This window comes from Acomys minous (genome assembly GCF_964271855.1).
Source record: "Acomys minous genome assembly, chromosome: 17".
Classification (NCBI taxonomy): Eukaryota; Metazoa; Chordata; class Mammalia; order Rodentia; family Muridae; genus Acomys; species Acomys minous.
The window spans coordinates 5222884-5238033 of record NC_140500.1 but is presented as its reverse complement, the minus strand read 5'-3'; the positions used below and the strand labels follow the sequence as shown (position 1 = coordinate 5238033).

The 15150-nt window shown below is 47.6% G+C and overlaps 1 protein-coding gene across 1 annotated transcript in view; it reads right to left on the bottom strand.

Annotated features, from left to right (window-relative positions):
• SOX5 (SRY-box transcription factor 5) overlaps positions 1–8486 on the bottom strand; it is a 942792-nt gene extending 934306 nt beyond the window's left edge. Inside the window, exon 1 of the mRNA XM_084765306.1 lies at positions 8355–8486. The gene's annotated coding sequence lies outside the window, so the exon portion shown is untranslated. The remainder of the gene's footprint in view (positions 1–8354) is intronic.
• Positions 8487–15150: the final 6664 nt, after the last annotated feature.

The window sequence follows — 15150 nt, the reverse complement described above, 5'->3', positions numbered from 1 at the left end:
AGCCACAGACAACCTTGACCTTTGGACTCTCCTGCCTCCACATCACCAATTCTCCCGTACAAAGATGCAGAGCCATGCCTGGCACCCAGGACTTCATGCATGCTGGGCAAGCTCTCTACCAACTGAGAGCCACGTCATCAGCCCACGGGAGGGGGGGGCAGGGGGGAAGGGCAGGGAGGGGAAGAATTCTTTACTTCACCGTGTAGTTGCCTCTTTCAAAACAGGCAGGAGTGCATCCACCATGCCTTTCACTTGCAGTGGTATTAGCATGATGCAGAGTGGACAGTGGCAACATGGGAATAAACGCTTGGTAAGGCAAAAGCTAAGAAAAGCCAGCACACACCGACGCATGAAGGGAGCTGGGATTCAGTAATGTGTAGGTGCTTGATGAAGTCCTCACACATAAAGAGTGGCTTCCTCGTGTGTCTTTACCCGCCAATAGAGATACTTGTATACATAAAATGACCACTTAGTTTCCTGGCTGAAGCAGGAGAGACGCTGCACTCTGTTAGGAGCCAAGGTTGACTATGCTCTCTGTGAAAGGCTCATGGAAGAGCGCTCAGGACAGAATTGCAAGAGACAGTATGCACTTGTTCAAAAATAGTTCCAGTGCAAGAACGAATTAATGAGACGGATCGTGCCAGACACTGTGAACGGGTGCCAGCACTAGAGGGGAGCACCATGCTTCACAAGAGCTTACACACAAACCTCAGGCTGCCCCCCCCCTTACTACACGTAAAACAGCCGTGGTCCTCGGCTGCCGCAAACGAGACCATGAGAGTTGGCATCGGTTCTGACTCACCAATGCAGAAGAAACAGCAACAACACAAGCCATGTGCTCAGGCCCAGGAAAAAGCTCAATCGACAGGGAGACTGAGGTGCTGGGAGGTGGCTCGGTTGGTAAAATGCTTGCTGGACAGACATGGGGACCTGCGTTTGGAGCCCCAGTGCTCGAGCCAAAAGCCAGGCCCAGCCGCAGGCATCTGTGGCCCAAGTGTCAAAGATAAGTGGCATCCAGTCCAGCCAATCAGTGAGCCCAGGTTCAGTGAGGGATCCTGTCTCAAAATATAAGGGAGGGGAGGCAGCGACTGAAGAAACAGTAACATTTATGTTACCCTCCACAGCATATACCCATACATGCATGCTCATCTGGACAGACACACACACACACACACACACACACACACACACAAAATCAAGAATCAAATCAGTAACTTAGAAGAGCCACCATCCAAAGCACTGTTAACTTTTCCTTTCCTCTCCAACGAGGATGCCCACCTGCCTTTTTAAGCAGAGACCCAGAAAACCCATGCTCACTCACTGTTGGGAAAAATAATGCCGAAACTTCACAGTGAGCAGTGAGTATCCTGGGCACAGATTCCCTAGAGGAGTCCCTGTCTGAGGAATGTGTCAAAAATTAGCTCCCTTTTCCTGCCTCCCAGCCTCCCCGGACTCTGAAGTTGTCTCTCTGCCAGTTTCCCACAGCGCAGCACAGAACCACCTAAAAATCTGGGGCAGAAAACAATATATCAGAACCACCTACAAATCACAGGCCGGGCGAGAGCCTGGGGCCCACACTCTATTCCTCTGTATTCACACAAGCATCGCATGGGATCACATCACTGATGGCCACCGGGCCAGCTGAGTCTACGTAATGTGGTCTCTATCCTCCACCCCGACTCCTGACAGTGACCCCCGCCTCCACACAGCAACAACTCAATTCTCAGTCAGAAAATGCCTTTTTCTCAGATGTTGTTCTCCCAGTGGGAAAAAGAATGAAGTGAGGCCTGACCACCAACTCCTCCACAGTTTCTTTTAATTTAAAGTTACAACAGGAGGGAAGAAAAGAGACTTCCTATTAAGGGACAAGTCCCTGAAGGGGCTCTTAGCTGACAATCGAAGGACTGTTCATGGCAGCGATCAAATCTAAGGCAACAAAGTGCTGGTGGCTCTGTGACTCATCCCAGCAGGGGCTGGCGCTGAGGGCCACTTGAGTTCAGCACTCTGTGGCGCTTGCAAGTTGGTTTAGGATCAGTCACGCAGGGGAGCAAAGACTTCGGGAGGTGTTTGAGGCCTGAGATAAAGTGCAGCCTGAAGCACAGCGCTGCTCCACTGAACAGGAAAGCCTACCTACCGTGGTAAGGGACTGAGAGCTCCCTCTGCCTGGTGCTTTGTTTGGCCAGCTACCCGAAGATGGCCAAGGTCAGGCAGTCTGCCTGCTCTGCTGTGTACTGTCAAAGACTAAGGGCTGAAGCAGGAGAAAGAGACAGAGACGCTTTGAAAAGGTGAGCCTGGGGTCGTTTGCTTGCAGGAACCTCGCCTTCCAGTTATGCGAAATATCCCTTGTTTCAGTGCGCTCGGGACCATCTGATACAATGCGTCCACACCTGGCAGCCACATTTTGAGTAGTTTGAAAGGAGCAACATATTTTGAGCTTTCCTTCTGCGCTCCACACAGCACAGTGTCTTGTGGGTGCGCAGCCTCGTTTAACCTTGACTAGCATCGTGTTCCTTCTACAAAGGATGAAAACAAAACACCGGGGACCGGCAGAGAGCCCGCCGCCACTGCTGCCGCTGCCGCCACCGCAGTGGTGGTCTCTAGTGGTGGTGTGTTTTGTTTGCTTGGTTTGGGCTGACCCACCTGACCAGACCTAGAGCTGCTAAGGCCAGCTACATGCTGTGTCACATCTGTTCTGAGAGTCTAATGGACCCTTCTGGTGGCCTGTCTCTCTCTGCACCAGTAAAGCACAAAGGTCAGCTGGGGCCTCCTCCCTGATACTGGAGCACAGCAGGGGGCTACTGGTCCCCCGCAGAACAGTCCTTCCAGACAGTGGACCCCGCTAGAGATGACCTCTGCTTTCCCAGCCACGCCACTCATGAACTGCACTAGTCAATTGAACTTCCTGCTCAGTCCTCTGTGGCCTCCTTGCACTCATAACTGCTCTCAGGGAAGTCTACAGAGAGGCCTGCAGTTAGAGCCTAGCGTTCTTGTTCACTTTAACCTATTTATATAGGGTGAAAAATGTTAATTACTCAAGGAACACTCACATGAATAAAAGATAGAATTCACATTTGTACCAAATACAACATCTTTAATAAAACTACATCGTCAATGAGCATATAGAGATGCTAGCTGGGTTGCTATTTTAAAGTGTTGAGCTCAGCCTTGAGAAAGTGACTTTTTTTTTTCAATCTTGCACTCAAATAAGTTTAAAGTACAAAACGAAGCCTCAAATGTATTTATCATGAGACACTAGACTGGTCTGGAAGGGAGGCAAAAGCAGGGCTAATATTGACTAAACAACCCGCTCGTGGTGGACAATCTGCTAGAAATATCACTTTTTTTTTTCCTAGTATCATCCTCAAAATACCCATGTAAGAACATTCCCATTGCTGGAGGAAATGGTTCCATCGATGAGGAGCCTGCTGGGCAAGCTTCAAGACTGGGCACCCATGTAAAAGCCGGGCACAGTCACCTGTCCGTAACTCTACCTCTCAGTGGGTAGAGACGAGCAGCCGTCACACGTTGATGCCTGCGTGCAATGTACCAGGGCACACCCAAGCACAAGAAAGTAAGAGCATCATAATCCCCGTCTCTAGAGGTTAGAAATGGGCAAGGAGCGACTTAGACTTCTGACCTCCGGGTAAGGGTCAGCGCGAAGCACGCACAGCCCTAACCTGAGAAGCTCCTCAGCTAGTGGAGCAGCATCTTCTGCCCCCTTTCACTTCACTTAGAACCTTAGTAAGAACAAAGTTCCTTGGTTTGTCAGAACATACCAACTGGATGTCAGGCCAAGAGTCCTTTAGTCCGTGCGACCACTGCACTATTGTCTACTATGGATAATGGCGCTATCAAACCATGGAGCAATTAAACACCACAGATGCATGCGAGTCTTTGGGGGGGGGGGGTTGTTTGTGTGCCGGAGCGCGTTTGTTCGTGCGTGCATGTGGTTGGTTTTGGTTTTGAAACCTAAGAACAATAAGGAATGTGTGACTCCGTCGTACCTGGAGACGTAAGTTCTGCTCACAGCTCACTCAACAAGAAGTGGCTTTTCCCCTCTAGCTTTGTCAACGCACCACCCCTACTCGAGGTCATTTTTTGGCTGTAAGTGAGACAATCAGTTATCTATCCGTCTAATTTGAAGGGCACTGAAAACTACCTTTGGTTTCTCCAGCTTGCCTTTATCCCTGCAATCTCCAAGGCTCTTTCTCTGAGAAACTGGAAGATCATAACAAATGGAGTAGGGTGTGTGTGTGGGGGGGGGGGGGTTGATAATATCATCCAGGCAGAGAATTAAACCATAATGAACTATTTATACCTTTGAATTAATTAGCTGATGAGCCAGAGTTTAAATGGGCCAAATGGGGCAGGAATCTTGGAAGGGCTCATCAAAGCAACCTGGACTGCGGTCAAGGCCCTTCCTGAGAGTCAGGGTCCTCGTTAGGAGCGTTTTCAAAGGCACCCACATTAGGCAACTAAAGGAGTGTGGCGGAGAGGGAAAGAACCGGAAGAAGACTTCCCCTAATAGTTTACATTTGACCTTAACTCAATTTTAATGCCAGGAAATTGGATTTGATGGTGGCGTTTAAAAAGGAGTCCTACAGAAGTGTCCCAGTAGGGCTCAGCAGCAAGTCCCTAATGTACCAGGGTGTCTGCTCGCTACCCTTCAGGGGTCCACACCGCAAGTCACATGACAATGCCAAAGTTGCTTGTCTTCAAGCAGACGGTGAGGCAGACCCTTGCTTTTGATTTTCATAAATGTCATGTACTTTGCTCTCTATGGTAACTTCTCAGGCAAGTTAAATCTTGGTTCGTGAGATACCATTAAATAACTTGCGCACATCCCAAGGCCCCTCATACATGGACACAAGGCTACTTCTGTTGTGCCACACACAGAAAACGAACACCCAAGACCCCTCTCACACTTGACAGTCATTAACTGTCCCAGTTCCCCCAAGCTCCCCCAAATGGGAAGTGGAACTGCAAGACTGATCATAATTGGATTAAGACCCGTAATTCTTTAATTCATTCATCAAATTGAGGCATTTGGAACAGTTTATTTACAGAGTTGTTTAGACAGTTTTGTGTGGTGTTTCTGAAGATAAACCAAAATGCCTTTCTGAAATAAGTTTCAGAGCCCAAATCATTAACATATGAGACTCAAATGTAGACAATTTACAAACGGGTGTTTTAAAACATTGTTTGGAACAAAATTGGACTTTTATTTTATTAACTATCTACAAATCTAAGTTCAGGATACAGTTTATAGTTTATGTGAAACAGACAAGCACTTTCTTCGCCTCTTAAATAAATCTACATTTCTTAAACAACAACAACAACAAAAACCTCTGTGTGTGAGAGAGTACATTTATTTCAGGCCTAGACAAATAGTTTCCAGGTTACTCTCAGGACGCCAACTATATGCCATTCCCCCATCACTAGAGTTGACCGAGTATTGGGCTAATCATGCAGGTTCTCTACCCATCAGTTGTATCTCATCCCGCCCAGCCCACACTCAACATTAGAACTCTCAGCTCTTTGAAACACGAGATTTGGGGAAATCATGAACCACAGTTTTCTCCTTCCAGTTTTCCTTCTTGCATTTGCTCTGAATGTGCCTTGAGGGCCACGACTGCTTATCACTCAGTGAAAGGCTGAAGCTTTTCAATAGGTGATACATTCTTGTGTGCGTAACCGTTGTGTCATATTTTTAAGTGTGATTTATACCAAAATATTTCTGCAAGAGGTCACATTCCTTTCTTTGGAAAAGGGAAATTTGAAATTTTTAAACTTATGCCTTACTCCAACCAGGATCCCCCCCCCTAAGAACTTCCCCCTATTCTGTATGCTCCAAGAGTCTCTGCAGAACATATGTGTTTTCTCTTTTACGAGACTGCACATTCATGTAAGCAGGATGCATGTTTACATGTACAAAACTAAGATAAGGTGAACTAACCGCCGTAGCTCCAGAGCCTGGTGGTTTACCAACTAGGTTTGGCGGGGATGTGAGTCCTGTATGTAGCGTGCATCCGGACAGGGCCTTCTAAGCACACCGACAAAATGAATTCAGTGTGTCTGTATTAGGAACTAAAGCTCCTCCTCCCTCCCACCCACCCCCAGCATTAGAAGCTTACACTGTGCTAAACTAAGTCAGAACTACCATCCAAACAGACTACAGAAAGAAAAAGGGAAAAAAATTAAACCCGCAAGCAAACACAGAGCTTTGGGAACGGGATAAGCAGACCACTGGAAAGAAAAGGAAGAAGAAAACAGCAATCCCATCTCGGATGCTGCTATGTAATTAACACAAATAACTAAATAATTATGCACATCCCTTCCCACCCCCACAATTAAATGTTTTTAAACAACTCTAGTGATGAAAGATCTACCTTTCAGGCAAACAAAAGCAATCCCCAGCCGTCTGAGGGGTTCAGACTGGATTGCACCAGTTCTTAAGCGATTCCTCTGATTTTTATCTCCCAGAGTTCTGAGGAATAAACAGTTGATGGCATAATTTTCAAGAGAATTTCGCACGGTGCCCAGGAGAACTTTCGATGTAAGTGCTTAATGTTTTAAATCACTCTGGCTGAATTTATCTAGGCTTTGGCCTCGGAGCTATATTTAAATCAGGAAGAAGCACACACACACCCCTGGAAACTGTGCTCCCTGTATCTGCTTCTGAGAACAGATTCCTCCCCTATCTGCGCCATCCTCAGACAGCCGGATTCCTTTAAAATGAGACAGATCAAAATTTAGTGGTTCTGTACAGTATGAAATTGTCCTCCTTTTAAATGCTATAAAAGTCAAACTTTGGGGGAAAAAAAACATTTCCGTGTACTTTTAAAAAACCATCTGGCCCTTAACCTAATCACTCCTGGCAATCAAGACCCCAAAACTCTATTTTTTTTCCTATTGAAAATGCCCCTTGTCTACAAATCTCCCACCAGCATTTCATTGGGGGGTGGCGTGTGTGTGTGTGTGTGTGTGTGTGTGTGTGTGTGTGTGTGTGTGTATGATCCTAGGAGCCATTGTTTATGAACACCAAGAAAACAAATCACTGTTGTCTAGTCTGCTTGCAGGTTCCCACACTTATTACCCCAAATCCCACAGATTTCCCTCTGGTTTGCCCTTGACAGAGAACTGTGCTGTGCAAAAGAGGTCCTCTGGGGAAATCTGTCCCCATGCCTTTCTTAACAGATTCCTCTTGATATCTGGATACTGTGAACATCTCAACTGGGTTAGAACAAATTTCCAAACTTTTGTGAGGCAGCAAAGCCAGTTGCCACCCAGCATATCCCTGGTGGCCAGCCCCGAAAGTGTGGGTCCTGCGGTAACACACACTTCCTCGTTTTGACCTGCTTACGCTGATTAGGGAAGACTAGAAATGAATTCACATTCCTCACTCTCAGGCACTGAGAGGCAGCGCCTTCTGATATTCACCACGGGCCAAACTGTTTACTCATATATTCACTTTGCAAGATGACTATCAAAATATGAGAAGGGTGCCCCGTGGATCTGAGGCCGGCAGATCAATAACTCCAAAACCCGCTGCTTTCGAAAGCACACATTTCCTAATCCAACCCGTGTAACCTCTGTCCCTTACTTCTTACTACCTTAGCTATGAAGTGCAAGCTGAGAGTGACACAGCACGTGAGCCTTCTATACTCTGCACAGAGTGAGAAAGGGGGTTTGAGAGAGAGAGAGAGAGAGAGAGAGAGAGAGAGAGAGAGAGAGAGAGAGAGAGAGAGAGAGAGAGAAGTTGCAATCAAATGAAAGCTTCCGGTCTCTGAAATGCCTCAAATCCAGAAGGATGAGACTTATTTCTGAAATTCCGGGAAGGACTGAAGACTAGAGGGAGAGAGATTGCAGAAAGTGAAACAAAAAGACAGATGAACAGGGTTGAAGGTGATAGGGTGGCCTGAGAGTGGTCTTTCTATTCCAGACAGGCGCAGGGGCTTTGTCCAAGTTCGAGGGTCTGTCCCCTGGAGATGCACAAGGCTAGCCCCGGGCCGGTCGCCTTCTGCACTGCTTGCCTCCCGCATCTCACATAACCGCCACCACTTATAAAACAATACCGGCAACAGGACACAAGCTCCTCCAACAGCAGCCCAGATAAAGTTGGCCCGGTCCCGTGGATCGCAGCCCCCTCCCTCCCGGAGGGGGGGTGATAGCGCCCCCCGCAGCCTCCCCCGCAGCCGGGCCCAACCCCCTCCCGGGACTTGAGCAAACTCCCGCGCCCCCTCCCTGGTGCTGCGCGGCTCTCCAGCTGGAGCAGGGCGCCTTGGAGGGCTGCCCGCCACCGGCACCTCCACAGCGGGACGCGCCACAAAGTTAAAATGCTGCGGTTCACGCACCTTACCGGGTCTGGTTAATCGCTCCTCTGACGCGGGATACTCAGCGGCAGGCAGGGGGCCGGGAGGACCCTGAAGACGGGATGGGGAGGCTCGCCTTTTGCACTCTTGTGTGTGTGTCTGTGTCGGGGTGTGTTTGTGTGGGGTGTGCGCGCACGCGTGTGTGTATGTGTGTGTGTGTGTATGTGTGCGCGCCTGTCCCTCTCTCTTTCTCTTCCACCCCCCCACCCCAACCTCTGGCTCCCTCTCTCGCTCTCTCTCGCTTGCTCGCTCGCTCGCTCTCTCTCTGTTTCTCTCTCTCTCCCTCTCTCAAGGACGAAGTGAAATCCCTCGGCTGGTCATGAGGCGGCTTCGGAGACAACACAATGCTGGTGCAAATAAATAACAAAAGGCGAAAAAGACAGTGGGAACAATGGGGGAGGCGAGGGCAGCGCTCCAGCCGCCGGTGACCGTGGCCGGCGCGCGCCCTGGGGTGCGGCGGGGCGGGGGCGGCGCTTTGCGGGAGCCGGAATCGCTGCAGGTCGTACCCCCCCCCCCAGCCCAGGGTCCACCCTGACCTACTGCCTATGGCCGTACGCCCGCATCCGGAGCCCGAGAGCCCCTCACTGTCCTCCCGCTCGGCTGCAACCCAACCGGCTTGTAAATAACGCACCGATCGCCCACACCGTGTAGGAATTTTTTTTCCCCTTTAATCTGCCCTCTGCTTAAAGGAGCGATCAGACGAAATGGCAGGAGTGAAAGGAGGCGGGTTAGGAAAGGGGGAACTCGCTTTTACCCCTGCGCGACGGTATCTGGTCAAGTCCCCTTTGTCAACTTCTTCGCTCTGCCAGCCCCCACTCCGTCACTCCTGCGCCCACCCCCTTGTACAAACAGGCTTTCATCGGATGGCTCAGGAACGCGCATGGGGGTCTACGGGTGTTGGTGGAACCTTCTAGGTGGGCAGCAGACCCTGGCTGAAGCGCCAGGAGATTCGGGTTTTAAAGCTACTACTGCCTTTCTGGAGCCAAGCTTTGCGGCCAGGCGCCCCCTCTGCATTTGGCGGGCGTTCCGCACCCCCCTACATAGACCTTGGGGTACAGGGGTAAGAGAAAAGTTTAGACACTCTCTCATCTCTGCCTCAGGGATGGCTGAACTGGTTTGATTATGTGTGTATTCAGCCAAGAAAAAATATATATACATATACACATATATATAATTTTCACCCAATGGCCAAGAACCAGGGATTGAGGGCGAGATGAGGGAGGGCACTGGGTTCCGGAGCTGCGCCTCTCAGGACACGAGTTACATCACCACAAACAGAAATTCGGTGGGTGAACCGCCTGGGGCAGAAGCCGCCTGCCTGATAGCTCCTGCTCCCTTAGGTCTGCTCTTCTTGCTTTCGCTGACTTAAAACAGCTGCCAGGGGGAGGGGGATTGCGAGGGGATCCCCAAGAAATTTCTAGCCAGGGTTGGGCAAAGATGAGGACTCATGTTAGCCAGGACTGGAAGCCTGGAACTGGAAGGGGGAGTGGGAGGGGGCAGGGGGCGAGTCCAAGGAGGGCCAATGTAAACAATTCTAGCAACCTGTTTCATTTTCACAATGTCCCTTCCTCTGCTTTGGCTTTCATGGGCTTGTGTGTTCTCCAGCCCCAAATCTGCAATTCCCTTGGGAAGGGCATCCAAGATCTGCACCCCATCCCCAGGCACCCCTAGCATTTCCCACAGTGCACCAATGCTGCCTGGAGATCAATGACCCTGCTGTTTGTTCTTCATGAGCCTGCAGGAACAGTTGGAGCAGCTTGGGAACCAGGCTCAGGACCTGCCAGTCAAAGGCCAGCTCTCTCCCGTCTTATTACCTGGCTCCTGTCTACAGAGGAGTGTCAGAGAGCAATATGGATGGTGTCTGGACGCCCACGACATACCCACAAGCCTGGAAAAGTCCTTCTTGCTTTCTGTCCCTTCTACCTTTAGTAGGCAAATTCCTGGTACTGGGATTTTTGCACTTGTCTACAGTGGAAAGTTTCCAGGGAAGAGATGTTTAGACAATTGATTACTTCGTACCTGCTTTCTAAAAATGGCTAAACACCTTTCCCTTGGAAGAAAAGTGAGAAATGCAAATCTTAATAACTGGAGGCAGAATTTTCAAAGTGTAAACACAGCCATTATCCACTCCCACAAAGAAAAGCATCCCCTTCAACAAATATTTGATAGCATAGAGCATGGTAATTAAGAGAACAATCCAATAAGCCCAGAGCTTTCATGGGGGGCTCTGAATTATCGTCTGCAGAGAATTTATAAACTGGGAGATCATTCGCTGCTCAGCTATAGCTCCAGACCTGGCTGTCTCGCAGTGTATCCTTAAACACCTTTTACTATTTAACAAGAGAACTGAAATAATAATAATCACAAGAATAAAAATATGAAACTCTTTAATTAATGTGGCCTCCCCACATTAATTAAATGTGTGGGGTTTTTTTTCTGTTTTTGTTTTGTTGTTGGTTTTTTTCTCCACAGGCTCTCTGTCCTTCAAGCTTTTAGTCAGTCATTTGCAAGTGTGGCCTATTAAGCTCAATGATAAATTGACTATTACCTTCATGCTATGTGTTGCTTTCATTCTGAGGAGTTCTTGGGCTGGAGAGATGGCTCAGCCATTAGGAGTGTGTACTGGCCCCGCAAGAGGTCCTGAGCTCGGTCCCTTGCATCCAGTCACCAGGCAGCTCCCACTGTGACTCAAGCTGCAGTAAGATTTGACAGCTCTGGGCACCTGCATGCAAATGCACAGACATACAATTAAAAATAAAAATCTTACAGCACTACCACACAACAGGGACATATGCTCAACCATGTTCATAGCTGCCTTATTCATAATAGCCAGAACTTGGTAACAACCTACGTGTCCCTCAGTAGAAGAATGGATAAAGAAACTGTGGTACATCTACACTATGGAATACTACTCAGCTATTAAAAACAAGGAATTTCCAAAATTTGTGGACAAATGGATTGAACTAGAAATTGTCATAATGAGTGAGTTCACACAGAAGCAAAAAGAGCTAAATGGTATATACTCACTTATATCGAGACACTAGTCCAAGGTGTACGTCCCCATGAAAAATTGTACCTACCAGGAAAGTGGGTAAGAGGGGAGGACATCCTATTGAGACTTTAGGTGTGAGAAGCCTAGGAGAATGAGGAAATAGAAGGATCCAGCGGGTCCTGGAAAACTACAGGCAAGTCTGGGCCCTGGGGTCCTCCGCAAACTATGGCAACAGCCAAGGAAAATATGGACACTAAACCTCGAACTCCTACCCAGACTAGCCGATGGACAGGACATTCTCCACTGTTGAGTGGAGAAGGAGATCTGACTTTCACACAAACTCTGGTGCCCCATATTTGACCATGTCCCTTGGATGGAGATGCCTGGTGGCACTCAGAGGAAGGATAATAGGTCACCAAGGAGAGACTTGATACCGTATGAGCATATACAGGGGGAGGAGGTCCCCCTCAGACACAGACATAGGGGAGGGGAGTAGGGGGGAAGTGGGAGGAAGGGAGGAATGGGAGGATACAAGGGCTGAGCTAACAACTGAGATGTAATATGAATAAATTAATAAAAAACATTAAAAAAATAAATAAAATAAAATAAAAAAATAAAAATCTTACAAAACGAGTAGCTCTTGCCACATGGAGGGGCGTCTACTCTCCTCATGCACAGTTGTCATTCAAAGCTGGCTATTACTAGGTCCAGCATAGTTTCTCCAGGCAACGAGCAAAAAGACAAATTAAGATCAATTACAAGTGAATGGGCCATCACTGTACCGCTCAGAATATGTGTAAACTTTGTAAAGGCATTTCACAATATGGTCATTTCCACCGGGGTTCAGGCTTTCTAGAACATACTGTATGAAGAGACGGGGATGAAGCAGGTTTTCTCTCCGTGGCTCTCTAAGGCGCCTGCTTGGCCTAAGCCAATGAAGCAGAACAGGGCCAGGGCCTCCCTTCTGGTTCTTCAGAGTGGCAGCTTCAGGGGTTGGGGGGAGCAAGCAGGTGTCCCGCGGAGAGGAGGACTTGGCTGGCAGAAGGAGAAGACAGCAAACTCCCCGCCTGTCACAGTCATTGAAACCACATGCCCTCCTGACTAAGCCATGATTATTATACAGCAACAGCCGAGTTGATCAAAAACTCCCAGGGGGATGTTTGTGTTAAGCTTGGAAACACACACACAAACACACACACACACACACACACACACACACACACACACACACACACTGGCTTAAAGTGGGGCTATCACATTGAACACCAGTGTTCCATTTATCAAGCATGTACTACGTCCCAGGTTCCAGGCCCCTAGCCAAATGTTTGTTGACTGTGCTCTTTTCTTTCCTTCACAAGACAGACTTGTAAGAAGTGCGGCTTGAATGTTGTGCAGAGGAGGAAAGGGAAGTTTAGCAAGGCCTGGGGACTTGTCCAGGGGCCCCTGATGTGTGCCCGTCACTGCACGCACATGTATAGCAGACTTGGCCAGCTCCAAGCCTAGTTGTTTCCCCTTGACTCTCTCCCATACGGTGTACACTTAAAATGCAAAATTTAAGGTTGAGGGCACAGCTCATTGGTAGAGCACTCATCTGGCATGTATAAAACTCTGAATATATTTTGGGGTTTTCAGCAATGCATAAAGAATTGCCTTATTTTATAGACTAGGCAATTATACATTATGTGCACATAAACTTACCCATGTAATTAATATACATGGGTATACAATTAACACACACATATATATGTAATATATACAGTTTAGAAGTTAAACTGTTAAATTCATAGACTTGCATGGGTACTTATCTTTACATATGCAATCTCATGGAATCAGTCGGATGTGCTTTAGCATGCTTGTTACCCTCATATTGAGAGGCCGAGGCAGGAAGATCACAAGCTTAAAATTACCTTGGGCTGTATTACAAGTTCCAGGAGCTCCATCAGGGCTCCCTAACAAGATTCTGTCTCAGAAAGAATAAACAAACAAACAAACAAGAAGTCTTTACAGTGAGCCCAGGAGTTATATAATTTTATTCTACCACTTCCCAGACACAGAAACAAACGAGGAGAGTTATGTAAGTTGAAAACGGTTGTGCAGAAAGGAGCACAGTCTAGGTTCTAACTAAGCAGTGAATGGCTTTGCTATACTGTCTTTCAATGCGCATATAGTCATAGCCATATATACGCAGTATACAAGCATGTATTTATGTATGCAATGTGTCTACATATATTCATGAGGAGACAGAAGCTGCACATAGCTAGAAATCAGACCGGTAGCAGCGGGAAATATTTGTCAACGGATGGGAAGTCCCCTGTACTTAAGATAGTCAAGACAGAATGTTGAGGCCACCTGAATTCCTCGTATAGCTAAGAAATATTGAGAAAGTATTATTAAAATTAGATAATTGATGCGCAGTATTAGTTACTAGCCTATGTGCCTGAGATCCATCGATGGATTTCCACAGTTATATTGTTGAAACAACAGAGAAAAAGTGCTTAGGAATCTCAGTGAAAAGCGAGGAACACAGCCCCATTCATCTTCGGTTACCTCAACAGAATTATCAGACTTAGGGTAGTTTAGAGAGAAAAGAGGTTTATTTATCTCCCAGTTTTGGGAACTGAAAAGCCCCAAATGAATGACTGCTGCCTCTTTCAGGAGGGCCGCACACAACCAAAGTGACCAATGAGTGTCCCATAGAAACTCAGTGGGGAAGATAACCCCAAAACTCAACCCAATCCTTGACGGAGCCCCCAGACTCACTGTGCTCGCCAGGGCCACACCCCATGGCCACAGTATCTCCCATCCCCTTTACTGACCCAGGCCAGTCACCAAAACTCTGCACTGGGAAACTTGGCCTCACACAGCTCTGCGGTAAACAGAGGTTGGGCCCACAACAGAGCTTTAAGCCCTGAGAGGAAGAGGACAGTGGGTGACACTGTAGAGCAAACACAGCACCTTCCTACTGGCGGCTAACTGTTTTAATTTCTTCAATTAGTGCTCCCATCTCCTCCCAGTAGCAGGAGCATAGTATTAAATGTTAAATTAATTTCAGTTCAGCAAATGGACTCAGAACCCTGACCCCCCCCCCTTGAAAGGATCCTTAAAACATTTGTTAAGAATTTGAGATAGAGGAAGGATTTGTTTACCCTGTGGCTATTTTTAATCTCTCTCCAGAAGCGAGGTGCATGTCAATTTTGGGACGTGAACTCCAAAATCAACTAGCTTTATAAAAGTGTTTGGAGTTTTTATTTCTCTCTCCTTCTCTCCCTAAATATGACATCTAGTGTCATCTAAGAAAGTGGTAACTAAGGGCAGCTTCCCTGTGTGCCTCATAGGTTCCCAGCATGCCCACAGTTCCCAGCATGCTTTACAGTTTCCCAGTGTGCCTTGCCTGCCATGTGCACATCTTGAGTATTAACTATTACTAACCTAAGGAGCCCCTTAAGGAAAACTGGAAAAAGTTGCCTGTTATCCTGACACTTGGGAGGCTGAGACAGGAGGATTGCTGTAGATTCAAGGTCAACTTGAATTACAAAGTGAGCACTGAGCAGGCTTGCACTACAGTATAAGGCCCCCCTGCTCTCACATACACCCCTGCCAAAAGTGAAATAGCTAAGCAGGTAAAAGCATGCTATAGGTGTGAGTTTGGTGAAAAGGAGAAGCATCTCTCAACCGCTGTCCTCTGACCGGACACTTACCATATACACACACCATGCGCACAATAATAATATAGAATTATATATAATAAATAATAATAATAATAATAATAATAATATAAAACCTCAA